The sequence below is a fragment of the Musca domestica genome, unplaced genomic scaffold, assembly GCF_030504385.1.
Source record: "Musca domestica strain aabys unplaced genomic scaffold, Musca_domestica.polishedcontigs.V.1.1 21, whole genome shotgun sequence".
NCBI classification, from domain to species: domain Eukaryota; kingdom Metazoa; phylum Arthropoda; class Insecta; order Diptera; family Muscidae; genus Musca; species Musca domestica.
In genome coordinates this window covers 5,071,629-5,086,615 of record NW_026712258.1, presented here as the reverse complement: position 1 = coordinate 5,086,615, position 14,987 = coordinate 5,071,629, and the positions used below count along the sequence as shown (strand labels likewise).

At 37.2% G+C, this 14,987-nt stretch overlaps 1 protein-coding gene across 1 annotated transcript in view; it reads left to right on the top strand.

The window, feature by feature from the left end:
• The window catches only part of LOC101892363 (aminopeptidase N), a 766,723-nt gene that overhangs the window by 423,235 nt on the left and 328,501 nt on the right, over nucleotides 1-14,987 (top strand). The window lies entirely within an intron of this gene.

Genomic DNA, 14,987 nt, shown 5'->3' with positions numbered 1-14,987 from the left:
TTCCATTCAGCAGTGTGATATATTTAACATAATTCCCGCACCCATGCTGCGATCCGTTCGATTTATTTAATTTCATTAAAATGTACTATATTGGCATTCAACGTCCATCGGGATGAGTTCATGTCGCTAACAGCAGAAGAAATACACAGATGCATATATACAAATGACGTTTCCATTAGCGTTAACCACGCAAATTTTATCAAGGGCGATCGTTAACATTTTTGCGAAGTGAACTTCCTATTGAATAAATCGTCAAAAGCTTGAGACTTGGAGTCCATCCATCAACAAACTTGGCGACAAATTGCATAAAATAATCAATGGATGTTTACTATAGCCAATTTAACATAATTGTCCTTTGTTTGTGGAACATAAATGACACACCTTTGGATGCAAGGGGCTGGAACGTTACCTTACACCAGCAGGTAAAAAACATTGAAATCGAAAGTCAGGAAGTGACTGCCTCGGGTAATCCACATAGTGTGATTACAAATCTCAGGGTAAATTCAAATTATATGGAAGTTGTCAAAGAAAATGGATTATATATATGCCTTAATCTTAAACAGGAGCTGTACCAGGCGTTGATTTTGGAAGTTACATAATCTTGCCCAGATATAGTGCCAATTGAAGAAATTGGGCTGATGGGTAAAAGTGCATGTTGAAAAATAATTTTGTTAGGTTATCAAGATTTTTTTTTTAATTTATGACGACATAGCATTGGGGAAAACCACAAAACTATTTAGCTCCGTGAAGGAGCGGAACCTGTCAAAGCCTGCCATTACCCAATATCCTCAGCGGTACAGGCTATTGTCTACGAAGAAGTTGACAATATGCTACCTTTGAATGTAATCGAGGAAAGTAATAGCCCCTGAAGTAAGAAGACAACAATTCTTACGAAGCCTGTCAAATATCGTTTACACTTGGATGCTCGAACAAACTTACATTGAAGAACGCGTGCCCGTTTCAGATCATTGACGGCGTCTTAATAAGAATCGATGAGATCAGCAGTGTCGATTTAAAATATGCCTTTTGACGAATTGAACTTGATGCCGAAAGTAATCCCTACACCGCCTGCACGGTGCTGGGTCGTCCTCTATATCTATATCCGCTCCTGCTTTGATACATCCCGTTTTTTGAAACATGTTTATGTACAATGCGACGCCTCCGAATATTACCTATCAATGCAATTATAATGCGGTACTGGGTCGTCCTTTATATCTGTTTAGAGTGAAGCCTTTTGGGCTAAAAAAGCCGAAGAAATTTTAGGGTTTGGACAACCTCAAAAATGACTTAACATCCGCTCCTGTTCTAAGACATTCGTATTTTGAAACATGTTTATGTACAATGCCACGCCTCCGAATATTACCTATCAATGCAATTATAATATGACAGAAAAGAGATGTTTGGTAGCGTTGATGGGGATAAAGAAATTCTGACCCTAAGTCGTGCTTTTACCATTTACCGCAATAACATGCTTCGCTTAAATGGCTGATGTCTATGAAAGTCTTGAGGAGAAGATTGAAAAGACTTTACAATTACAAGCCTTTGACTTCAACATATAATATAAATAAAAGTGAACGAAAATGTTATCGCAGATATGTTATCAAGACCTGAAGGCAAAATGCTAAATTTTGAGACGCCGAAATTCGTAATACATATAAATGAGATTGAAGGCAGATAACCTGGTCTGAAAATAGAAGGTAATGTAACGTGAAGTAAGTGCTGTGAATCGGAGCGGAAATAGGGATCATCAATAAAGGAGTGGAAACAGATGATCATGGTTGGGTAAAGGGCGAGAGGGCGAAGGGTTATGATGGATGATTATGTTGTAGAAAAGGTATAATTTTAGTTATTTTTGGCGGTCCTCTGGAGCTGGAGTTTTGGGATGGTGGCTACACCACGAGAGTCGGCGTAGCTAGTTAGCGTAATCTGACTGCGGTAGTAAGGACACGTAACACTCTTTTGTCGGATATTATTTGTTTGTCGGATAAGATCGCTTCCAGTTAGCATATATACTTGGGCAAAATCACAGACTCAGGGTCTGCTAATTTTAATTCTTTAATACTTCCAAAGTCAGAAACTTATTGAAATTTTGAACAATTAATGCTTCAGTGTCAAATTCGATATTTCTTGTAGCTGGGCACAGAGTCAGAATACATTTTCTATTAGAGATTACTACGACTGTTCCACTTATCTTAAAGTTTTTTTTTCGGTACAAATTCCGGTTCTCTTTATAATTTTTTGAGTAAATATGTTCGCTTCGCAGCTGCGTCAATGAGGGTTCTCACATTAAATATTTCTGCAGCATATTTAACTTTTACTAATGCTGTTGGAAACATAATATCATCATGACATACTGTGTGTGTTTCCACATTGGTTATTTTCTGTGGTAATAAGAGTATTTGTTAGACATCCATTTGCTGAACGGGCGATGCTTGATTATCCTTTGTTACTTTTTTTTTGTTGTGTAGATCTTTTTTGTACATTATTTTGAAGGTGCAATTTATTTTGCGAAATATATTCACTGTTTTTAGGCTTACATTTTTTCTCTTTGAAGCCTTTTTATAGAAGAAATATATTTTTTGTTTCACTTTCAGTTTAGACTTTTATTTGGACTTTGTAGTAGCGCATTTTAGATATAGCATAAATAGTTTTAAGTTATATATTGTTTACCTTTAATATTGATACTTCTTGTCGATTATTAAATGTTCACTGCCTAATGTTCAACATTAATGTTATTAATTTTTGCCACTTTCACTTGTCACTCGGGAAACTTGCGTTCGCGACGGTTGTTCGCGGAAGAAATGTACGCACCGTTTAAATGTTTTTACTACACTGAATTTATTTATTAAAATATTTCTTAAGAACTAGTTATGATAATATGACTTAACCTAAATTATCATTAAGTGTAAATGAGAGAGAGATAGATTCTAACTGTACACATGTATATGCACCATGCCACCATAAACCTTAGGGGGAGGTCATAAACACACATAGCTATCTCAAATGTGGCAAGCCAACATGCTGCACTTGCTTATCGGTCTGAGTAAATATTACATCCCATAATCTAACTCCACCACAACACATGCAGCAATTGAAAATTCTGTATTATTTATTTCTAAATCGAATGTCTGCTCACTATAGTTTCTTATCTTATTTAAAGACCCCCACATGCTTACCCCTTTGGTGTTTGTATTTATTTGTGGACTGTACATTTGTTACCAATAAATTTCTTATCTCCTCTATTCAACTAAAATAATTTTATGAAATCTGTTCACTCATCCGTGAACATCTTCCCCGGGGCTTATTTACCCCCCTAATTTCCATCATCTTTATAATCTACTTTCTGTTTCTTCACGTGGTTTAGGTACGTCTAAGCTTATCCTAATTAATGCCCTTTTCATTTTATACTTATTTCTAATGTTTAATACTACTGCTATTAAAACGAATGCAAGTACTATAATTAATGACGCCATTCCGCTATGATGATGAAAATCCATTCCTCTAAGGTTCAGTTATGAAGAAGACGATCAACTCAGCGATTTCTTTAACCAGTCTTTGCATGGTTTCCGTATGGTTAATCCTCATATCATTCAGTGGACCCATATTAAATGCAGTTATCTCGGTAACATTGGTGGCCAACATCATCTTGTTATCCACAATTCGCTCCGACTTCAATTGTACCGGTGCAGAAATTAAAACACCTTTGATACGCAGAGTACATCCAGGTTGCAATCCCACTATCCCTTGAAGCGGCAATTTCATTATCATTTGACTCCCTGGATTACATTGCAGATGTGCCGACGTAATGTTGAAAGAACTAAATAGCCAACTGTTCGATGCATGTAACTTTGTCCATAGATGTTCAAGCTGTGTTGTTGTAAATTGACATCTGTGGCTATGAGAGGCTTTATCGACGAGTTGTCATTTGCGTCTATCCACGGCCATCCTCCTTGACATACATATTTATTTTCTGCTAATCGCTGACATCCGTTTAGCTCCGCTTGTGACATCAAGTGGTAAGCATCTGCATTATAATTATATATAAGAAACTGGTTCCTCGATGTGGCTATCATCTTCGTTCCTTCAAACATAAACGGAATCGGAATAACTTTGTACAGCTGAGACACTTGGTCATTGAAGAGAGGAATAAATACAGCAATCACCAAGTCATTTTTCAACGTAGTAGCTCTGGCAGTCAACAGTTTATAAATTGTCCGCAACTGATCATCCTTCTTCCTTGGCAGCTTCAAGTGGTCTGGTATATGCTGTCTGATGTGGTTTACTGCGTCTTGCAATTGTGCTGGAGTGAGGAGCGCTGTATTTAATTTCCCGTGGTTTATATCAATCAGCAACTCAATTATTTGCGCCTGAACCTTTTCATTCTCTTCCACCATTAGCTGAAGGTCTTTTGTCACTATGAAGAATTTTATGGACTCTTTATACACGAAATAATTCTCTTTTACGGCTTCCGTAATGTTGTTGATTCTTTCAACCATCCTCTTGAAATTAACATTCACCTCTTCCGTGTTTCTTCTCAACACATTTGTAGTAGATTCGACCACTGGTGTCTGTTTTTGGATCAGGAATTTCAAATCATGCTGGTTGTTTAATAGGTTCTTCATATTTTCCTCCATATGTCTTCGATCATCCGCATCCATTGTCCCAAACAACACGTTCTGCAGCGATCCTATGAACTCCAGGGGAGCTCTCTTCACTCGCTGAACTTCCCCGGGGAACAAATATTGATTTGTTTTTTTCCATATTTCCCACCTGTCTTCCTATCGCGTCTAGCACGTGATCGCACTGGCTCTCAAAGTCCATTAGCTTTGGACATGCTGTTCTCATATCTTTTAAAAGTAACTGTGCTCGTTGTATTAACTCAAAATACGGCTGCATATTGAAATGTACTATTACATTCCATGTCGACGCTACTACATCCACGGAGCCACTGTAGTCAAGGTATAATGCTTCTGAATTATTCAGTGGGGTTATTGTACCACCAATTTGCGCCGCTCTACTTGAATTTACCGACGCCATCAACAACACCGACAGGAACACCCCAACTGCTGAAGCTTTGTTGTCCTTCTTAATATTCTTCTGGACATCAACTTCTTCTTCTGCCTTCACCAATGGACAAATCTTGCCATCTTTACCCGCAAATGTCTCCTCGACTCGACCAAGAGGCCATTTTGCTGGAGCCGATGTTTCCTCTTTGACAATCACCACATCTCCTTTCTGCACATTATCCTTTGGCTGGGACCACTTTCTTCTGTGTTGCAATGTGGTCAAATATTTATCATTGTTTCCTCTGTCTGTTACTAACTCCAGGATTTCCTCGTTATTTGAAAGCCATTTTTTGATGTTGAATTTATGTTTCTTCAGTTGCATGGATACCTTGGTCACAATCCTCCTGCATTCGTCAATTGAATCCGCACCCGTCATCAAATCGTCCATATAAAAATCTCTCTCCTATTCTAACAGACTCCTCACTGCTAAGAATGGCACTGCTGTTGTTCCATAAGTGACTGTTGTCAATTTATATTGCTGAATCGGCTGTTTTTCATCCTCACTCCACAATATATACTGGTACTCCTGATCAGCTGGATGCACTTTTTTTTGATGGTACATCTTCTATACTTCCGCTGTTATCTCGTAACGCCACATACGCCATTGTAGCATGATGTCAAATATGTCCCTTTGCAGCTTAGGTCCCCTGTACATAATGTCCTTCAAGCTCTTGCCATTTGTTGATTTTGTCGATGCATCGAAGACTACTCGTACTTTCGTAGTTATACTTTCTTCTCTTACGACTGAATGATGCGGTAAGTAGTACTTCCCTTCAACTGCTGCTGACACCTTTTCCAAATGGCCCAGGAGTACGAAGTCCTTCATCAATTTTTTGTAGCTTTCATCTAGATTTGGGTTACGACGTAGCTTATTTTCTATTGACAATAATCTTGCAATTGCCAGACCTTTCGAATCACCAAGGGATTTATCATCTTTCAGTGGTAATGACACCACTATTCTTCCTTCATCTTCCACCACCGTCGTTTCATTGTACCTTTGCATGCACCAGTCATCTTCGATCGTCATACTTGATGGCGTGTCCACCTCCCAGAACCTTTCCAAGTTTGTCACTGCCGAATAAAATCTTCTGGATTTATCTTTAAGCTGAACTTTACCAGACAAGATCCATCCCAGTTTTGTTTTTTGCGCAAAAGGTCCTTTATTTTTCACTTGGCCTTCTTCCATTATTTCAGAATAAAGGTCGCCGCCAATGATCAAATCCACTCTGTCGCTTTTATTAAATAAAGGATCTGCTAGTGTATAGTTGTTCCATTCTACTATACTGGTTTCGAATGACTCTTCTGGCTGTGCACTCATCACTGTTGGCAGAACTAACGCTTCTGTGCTGAAGACATCATTGCTCATAAATCGAGGTTTCATATCCAACTTAACTTTGTATTTTGAGACCCCAACGGGTGTACTGCCAAGGCCATGAATCACAGTGTAATTTTTGATCCGCGGGAGTCCCAGAATTTGAGCGGCTTCCTCTGACACCGACGTCACTTGAGATCCTTGGTCGATAATAGCTCTCATTATCACATATTCTCCGCTTATTGCCCGCACTTTCACTTGTGCTGTTGCTAGTAATACAGTTGAATGACTCTCCTGTGTCACCACCGTTGCTTTTAAACCGCTGGAATCTTTTTTCGTCTCTGCCTTTTTTATGCCTCTTTGTTCGTCCACGTGTAGTAGTGTATGATGTCGTCCATTACACGTTTGACACCGCCTGTAGCTGAGACACTTTTTATCAGTTTTGTGATTTCAACAGAAGTAGCACATTTGAATCTCTTTAGCTTTGTTTTTTCTTTTGATTGGTGTCATTTCTAAATACTTTCTGCAGTCAAACATTTTGTGTCCCACTCCATTGCAGACATGACAAGACTCTTGCATTTGATTGACTCTTTTTTCGAATCTAATTTCTTTCTTAGTCACCAACGCGTCCCCTGCTGCTTCTAACGCTAAAAATTGTTGCTCCAAAAACTGGATCACATCTTCGAGTTTCTGGATTTCTCTTGGCTTCTTTATCTGTTGTTCGTATAATGGCAAACCATTTTTGTCAAATTTCCTTAGGATGACTCTGGCGAAGAATGTAGCTGTATTTTCTAAAGGTATTTTCATTGACTTAAGCCCTTGGATACTGTTTTTGGTAGTATCTAGCATCTGTTTCACGCTGTTTTTTGACTCGCTGTCCATTGATGGTTGATCCAAAATTGCGTCAACCAATTTGTTGAAAAGTACTCTTCGATTTTCGTACCTTTCCTTCAATAATTCCAACGCCTCTTCATAATCGCTATCTTGGGTTCGAAGATGTTGAATTATGCGGCTCGCTTTTCCTTTCACAGCCGCTTTTAGCCTATGCATTTTTTCCACGTTGGTGTAGTATAGTGCGTCGTGCACTAGGCTTTTAAACAAGTCGTGAAATGATTCCCATTCACTTATATTTCCCATGAATGTAGGAACTTCAATTTCTTTTTTATTTATTATTGTATAAGGCCTATCGACCTTTTCTGCTTTTTTCGGTTGAGTCTGTCTGCTTTCTGCTGCTCTAATTGATTTCTTCATTAATAACTGTCTCCATTGAGCCGCAATATCCGAGTCGAATCTGACCTCCTTTTCAGCGGCATTTATAAGACCTTCGGTGAATTTATAAGCACTATCCAGCTCATCTTCTGTTTGAAGGCAATCCATCATATCCATGGTCTGTTCCATATGTTGTAGCAGACCTCTTGTCTTCACCTCGTACTTGGTCAGTGCCGAGCCCCCGATCGATTCGTCTTCTTGGGAATATTGCTCCATAGCCGCATCCCTTCTTTCTCCAGCCTTTTTACTGAGATTTGAAGTCCCCTCGTCTTTTGTACTCGCCGTCACTACCATTTTCCTCGCCGCAGCCTCCTTCTGACTCGGCTTTGAAGGGATTAGCAATTCATTCATTGCATCCCTTTCTTCATTGTCGTGGATACGCTTTGTTGTCTCAATTTCAAGATTGTTACTGTTATCTGCCACCACTAGTCTATTTTCCGTTTCGTCTTTGAAACAGTTTTCATCTTCAGACTGCATACCTTCAGTTTCAGCGTTTTTCTTTCTCATCTTTTCGATTAATTTGCGGATGTCCATCACCAATTGCGGCATTGATGAGACTACTTCGCTGTTCTGGTAGTCACCGAATGTGCCAAACTGAGTGATTATAACTTCGTGATTTTTTCGGAAGTTTCCATATTTTTCCTCGAGCGTCCTTTCCATGATTGCCAATCTATTAGGACGTGTTGGTTCCTCCAATTGGCTCTTCAGATCTGACAGAACGTGGTGCATATCTTTTTGGGCATCGCACAATTGTGTAAACTTCTTCACTTTATTTTATTTTTTTAATTATTAATTTTCACTGGTTCTTTTTTAAATTAAGGTTTCGAAGGACCAAACTGTTCGTGGAAGAAATGTACGCACCGTTTAAATGTTTTTACTACACTGAATTTATTTATTAAAAATATTTCTTAAGAACTAGTTATGATAATATGACTTAACCTAAATTATCATTAAGTGTAAATGAGAGAGAGAGATAGATTCTAACTGTACACATGCATATGCACCATGCCACCATAAACCTTAGGGGGAGGTCATAAATACACATAGCTATCTCAAATGTGGCAAGCCAACATGCTGCACTTGCTTATCGGTCTGAGTAAAGATTACATCCCATAATCTAACTCCACCATAACACATTCAGCAATTGAAAATTCTGTATTATTTATTTCTAAATCGAATGTCTGCTCACTACAGTTTCTTATCTTATTTAAAGACCCCCACATGCTTACCCCTTTGGTGTTTGTATTTATTTGTGGACTGTACATTTATTACCAATAGGTTTCCTTTCCAAAACTTATCTCCTCTATTCAACTAAAATAATTTTATGAAATCTGTTCACCCATCCGTGAACAACGGTAATTCGATTAGAACTGATTGATGTCCAATTTGCATCGTCACGTCAAGCCAGTTTTGGCTGTTGACGATGCTTATTATTATGGCTGCATAAATGTATGTGTGCATGTGTTTATATTATTTACATATTTTTGTTTTGATGTAATTTTTTCGGCCGCCGGTAAATAACTAACAAAAAGTTTTGATCAAAACTGTGAACCTGGTAAATCGCTCCCTTTTGTGTCACAGATTGGCTCACTATGGCTCGCAACCTGCTAAAGCCCTCCATGCCCTCGGCCGTTATGCGTACCATAACCGTTAATATCAATAACAAATCCCACGCGAAAGCTGGGGTGATTACGGCTTCCATATTGAGGGATACCTGGTCCAACTGAGCCGCCCCGTAAGTAAGGGATGGTGGCGGTCATTGCATTAAGGACGGGCAGTCGGATGACGTTCGCTATATGTAAAGGATGTGGCGATTGTACCAATCTGCCATTTGCTCTAATAATAACCTTTGAGTTTAGAAACGGGTTGAGTGTCAACAGAGAACTTGAAGGAGAAATTAGAGTATTTTTCATTAGTGAATTATATTAGTCGGTATAAACTAATTTTTGTGTACGAATTATACAAGATCGTAGCTCTGCGGGTGAACATCCACGGCTCGCAATATTAGCTGGATTATTTTCCGAATCGACATGTATCCAATATTCTTGTCCAACATTATCAGCAATTTCCAAAACTCTAATGTGCTCCAATTATAAGGAGGCTTTTTTTGCCATGATAGGAAGATGATAGGGTCTGTCCAGAATTGCGTCGAATATTTTGATATTTCTAGGCTATTTACAATGGATTGAGCTAATTTGGGGAGTAATACTGCTCCGCACAACTCGAGTCTGGGTATTGATAGTTTTTTAATAGGAGCGACACGAGCCTTTGCTGCTAGTAAGAATGTATGTGTTTTATGGTTAGTATTTTCCACCTGAATATATAGAGTGGCTTCATATGCGCTTTCCGACGCGTCACGTCAAATCTACGAATCTCTACAGAACCATCTAGTGTGTGTTGAATCAATCGAGGAACTCTGAGATATTCAATATCTTTGCTATTTTAAACAAAAATGCGTTAGTTCATCTGAGTTATTGGCTTCAATTAATCATCCCAGTCAGTTTTATCTACCCAGATTTGTTGCAATTTTAGCTTAGTTACAACAACTACCGGTGCCAGTCATCCACATGGGTCAAATAATTTGGCTATCGTTGATAAAACTTCTCGTTTTGAAGAAACATTTTTATTTTCCATAAAAGGTGGTGTGAAAGAAAAATAATCGCCGGAGACATTCCATTAAAATTCCAAGAGTCTTAGTAGAAGCATCTTCGGATATGTCTAGCCAATTGAGTGAGTAAAAGTTCATGTGGAATATCTTGAATTATTTTGTGGTCATTTGACGCCCACTTCATGAGTGCAAAACCATGTAATTCTAAACCGACAGTTAATTACTTTCGGGCTTTGATCGATTCATCTTCAGTGTGGCCGCCAGCTATATAAATTGTTCAAGATTATATTTGCGGCTCTAGGATATGAATCTTTTAGATCCTCTGCTAGTTTAAGAAGAGTTCTCAAAGCTAAATATGGATCTAAAGAGAATTCTTTGATATTTTGTTTGCTTTGAATTCAAAAGTATTTGGCGATACTTCTTTGTTATATCTGCGTTGACGGCACATTTGAAAAATCTCCATATTAAAATTTGCAATGCAGTATTTTTCGGTGAATTGACCCTACGGTTAATTGGTTTCCACGTTTAATTGAACCACATGATGAGGCAAAAAAAGTAGTATAGGAAAACACATGTAAATTTCCTTGTATAATTGAATCTTGTTAATTGATTTTCCCGCTTAATTAGTTCGAAACTCATGTCATCAAAAATAAATATCCTCGTACTTTTCGCCATTTAATTGAATTATTATTGAAAAATAATCTGATTTTTTACATATATATTTGACATCACTTGTAAAAAAACAACTGACAACTCTACTGATTGAAAACATATGTTTATTGCTAAGGAAACCCCGTGAGGAAGCTATGTGTTTAATTTGTATTTGACAATAACCTTGGACATTAATTTTAACTTATTGTTAATTTTTGTAGGAAATGAGTGGGAAACTATACGTAACTCTTACGCTTAAGGATAAACTTAAAATATTATCTGAAGCTAAATGCAAGAGAAGTCTGAGCTGTGCAATAAGTATGGGTGCTCTCTTACCACATTGAATAGAATTTTGCGGAATGAGTCCGAAATAAAGTCAAAAGCCTCCAAGTGGAATGGAAACAATATTGACATTGAAAGAGCGCTTCACATTTGGTTCGAACAAATGCAATCATCTGGCGCAGTGATTTCAACACAAATGTTGATGGAAAAAGCGGAGCAGTTAGCTCAACAAATGAATTGTGATTTTACCCCCATCAACAGGTTGGTTATTGGGTTGGCAACAGCGGCAAGGGATTAAGCTCAGAAAAATACATGGAGAGCAAAAATCTGCGACAGAAGATTTTTAAGTTTAGTTGTACCAAATATATTATCGGAATACGAGGAGGCCGACATTTTCAACACGGATGAGAGCGCTTTCTTTTTCAAAACATTGCATCCAAAAACGCTTTGCAAACAGGGATACCGTAACACCGTAACACACTGGAAGTCATCTAAGGAGCGCGTAACATTACTTTTTATATGCAATGCCACGGGTAACTACAAAAAAAGTTATTATAATTGGAAAGGCTAAAAACCCACGTTGTGTGAAAGGTAAAGTATTGTCCTTAAAATAATATTGGAATCAAAAAGCATGGATGACAGCAGATCTATGGAGAGAAATTATGGTCAATTTAGAAGAAGAAATGGCTTCACAGAATCGGAACATTGTTCTGTTTGTAGATAATGCGTCTGACCACAAGAAGCCCCAAAATTTAAAGCACATAAATCTACAGTTTTCACCAGCGAAAACTAAAGCAATAACCCAGCCCTTATATCAGGGAATAATTCGTGCCTATGGAGCTAGGGAAAACAGTTGAAGAGTTTTCAAAGTCAATTAATATTCTACATGCAATGTGCATGATAAAGCGCAGTTTTTGGATGGTTAAACCAACATCTATTAAAAATTGTTTTAAAAAGGTATTAAACTATCGAAGAAGAAAATCAGGAAATTGAAAGTTCCGATGAGTTTAAAATAGCGGACACTTTAAGAAAAGAAATTGAGGAATTCGTAACATATGACGACAACGAAGAATGTAATGGAGTGCTTACTGATTTGCAAATTATTGAAAATATTTTGGATGAGGCTGAAGTTGAGGGGGAAGAGCAAGAACATGATAATCCAAAACCTCCATCAGTTCTAAAAGATTTAAAACACATTCAAGAACTTCAGACATTTTTTTGTACCGAAAACAAGTTCCTATGTGAGTTAGGTAATATATATCTTATGTTTTTGAAATAAATCAAGAAATACACAAACAAAAATTACAGACTTTTTCATGTAAGTCTTTTAAAATGTGAACAACATGATTACTTTTATTTTTTAAATAATGATCTCGAGAAGTGTGAATATGTTCAACATGATTATTTTTTTTAACACCATATGCATATGAATTGTTTTTATTTTATAAGTTTATGTTCTTTCTTGTAAAACCTATATATGAACTGTTCTGTTCTTTCTTTTAGTTTTTAAATGGTATATCTTTATTAAAATAATGTGCAAATAAATAAATTAAAAAACAAAAAATTTACATATGCGATTTCTTTTAATTAAAAGTTCCAGCAATGCGTGATTTCTATAATTAAACAAACTGCTCAATTAAACGGGATTCTTGTAATTGAACAAATTCTCCAATTAAACAAAAGCAAATGCTGATGTACAATTAACCGAAAAATACTGTAATAAATCCTATTGAAGAATGTGTCCAAGAAATAATACGTCATTGAGACTTGTTTTGTTTGACAAGAAGAAGCCACTTTTATCTCTGAAAAGATGAACAACTTTTTGAAGTTACCTACACGGAACAACTTAGCTCATGTCACTTGCTTAAGTCAATTTTTTTTCTGAGAATTTAATAAAATCTTGCTTGTTTACTACGAGATCCAAATACGACCCTAGCTTTAAACTGGAAGTCTGGGCTCCAGTTTTAAATGACTTACCTTCAAATTTATCACCACGAAACTTAGAATAATCAAAACTTCGAAACCCTACATTTTCGTATCGCACTGATAGAGCTTCCAATGGTAACGAAAAATGTTGATCATATAATGGGTACCGATCTACCAGCATCACATTTAGTTTTAGTAGGTAAATTATAAAGTTTTTCCTCTGGTGTGAGTCTGGAATGAATTCAATAAATGGCGGTAAACATATTACTGTCATTTTATTTATTTCTTTATTATTATTATTATTTTTTGGAAATACCGGTTATTTGACGAAAGTTCGGATTTATTCCTCTGGGGTATATCTAACACCGTGATTTACGTGATCCATAGTTTTTTTCAAATCTCATAACTCTTTTAAGTAGTCTTCGACCGGGGCTTGAGTTTTCTTCTCCGAAGTATGTGTGCACGAGCCATAGTTTTTCTAAATTTCATTACTTTTTTAAAAAGTGGTCGGAGCTCGACCTAGTCTTGAGTTTTTCTCCTCCAGAGTACGTCTGACGCTGGCTACGCGATCCAAAGTTTTTCTTGATTTTATAACTTTTTTACGAAGGCGGCCTTCGGCCGGGGCTTGTGATTTTTATCACCGGTGTATGACTAACATAGGCTACGCGATCCATAATTTGCCTAAACATTATGACTTCAATTTAATCTTTGTTTGGACATAATACTGTAGGAACTCCCATGGGGATTAAGTCCGGTTTTAGAAGAGGGCACAATCCCCACAATATTAGGAGATTATGACCAAAATAAAACCAGACAAAAAACCAATAATTGCAATGGCGATTATATCCGGACACTGTGTGGCTCCGCACTTTTCGATTTTTTAATGTCCCTAATAAACTAGCATCAGTCATTTGGTAGTTGTCCTTGGTGGACTCATAGTGGACTCAGTCATTCAGTTTGTAACACCTCGAAATATACATTTAAGACCCCACAATTATATATATTCTTGATCAGCATAAAATTCTATGTCGATTTAGCAATGCCCGTCCGTCTGTGGAAGCCACTCTAGCTTCCGAACGAAATGAAGTAAGTTGATAAAAATTTACTCAAATGTGTATTATGTCTGCGGGACTTTTGGTATTGAAAATGTGCCATGTAGGCCCACGTCTTCATATAAACCCCATATAACGGTAACTACCAAAATGCAGTATTTCGATGATTTTAGCGACATAATTTATCGGTATTGTTTCAAATTTGGTATTTGAAGCTCGTAATAGATAGAAAATGACATGTAACTCCACGTCTTCGTATAGCCCTCAAGAACGGTACCCAATATAGTCGGCATTTTTATGATTTTAGCGACATTATTTATCGGAATTATTTCAAATTTGGTGTTTTAAGTTCGTAACGGATACTACAGCATATGATAGAAAATTGTCTATGCAGGTCTTCGTACGTCTTCGTATAGCCCCAATATAAGGGTACCCCCCGATATTCGGTATTTTGATGATTATTCACCAGAAATTTTTTCAAATTTGGCATTTGAAGTTCGTAATGGATACTACAGCCTATGCCAGAAGATTGCCTTGCAGGTCCACGTTTTATAACCCCAGTGGTACCTCCTTATATTCGGTATTTTGATGATCTTAGCTACATTATAAACATACTTTTTTAATTTTTTTTGAGTATTGTAATAGCTTTTGACAAAAGTAGCCTATGCAGGTCTGAAAATGCCAAAATTGTGGGTATTTTCCTAGAAAATGCTGGATTGTTATTCTGCTGTTTGTGGACAGAAAAATATTCCTTGGAGTAGAAATATTTTCCTCTCGGTTTGGGATTGAAAAAATGGAAGAAAAAGAAATAAAACAATGGA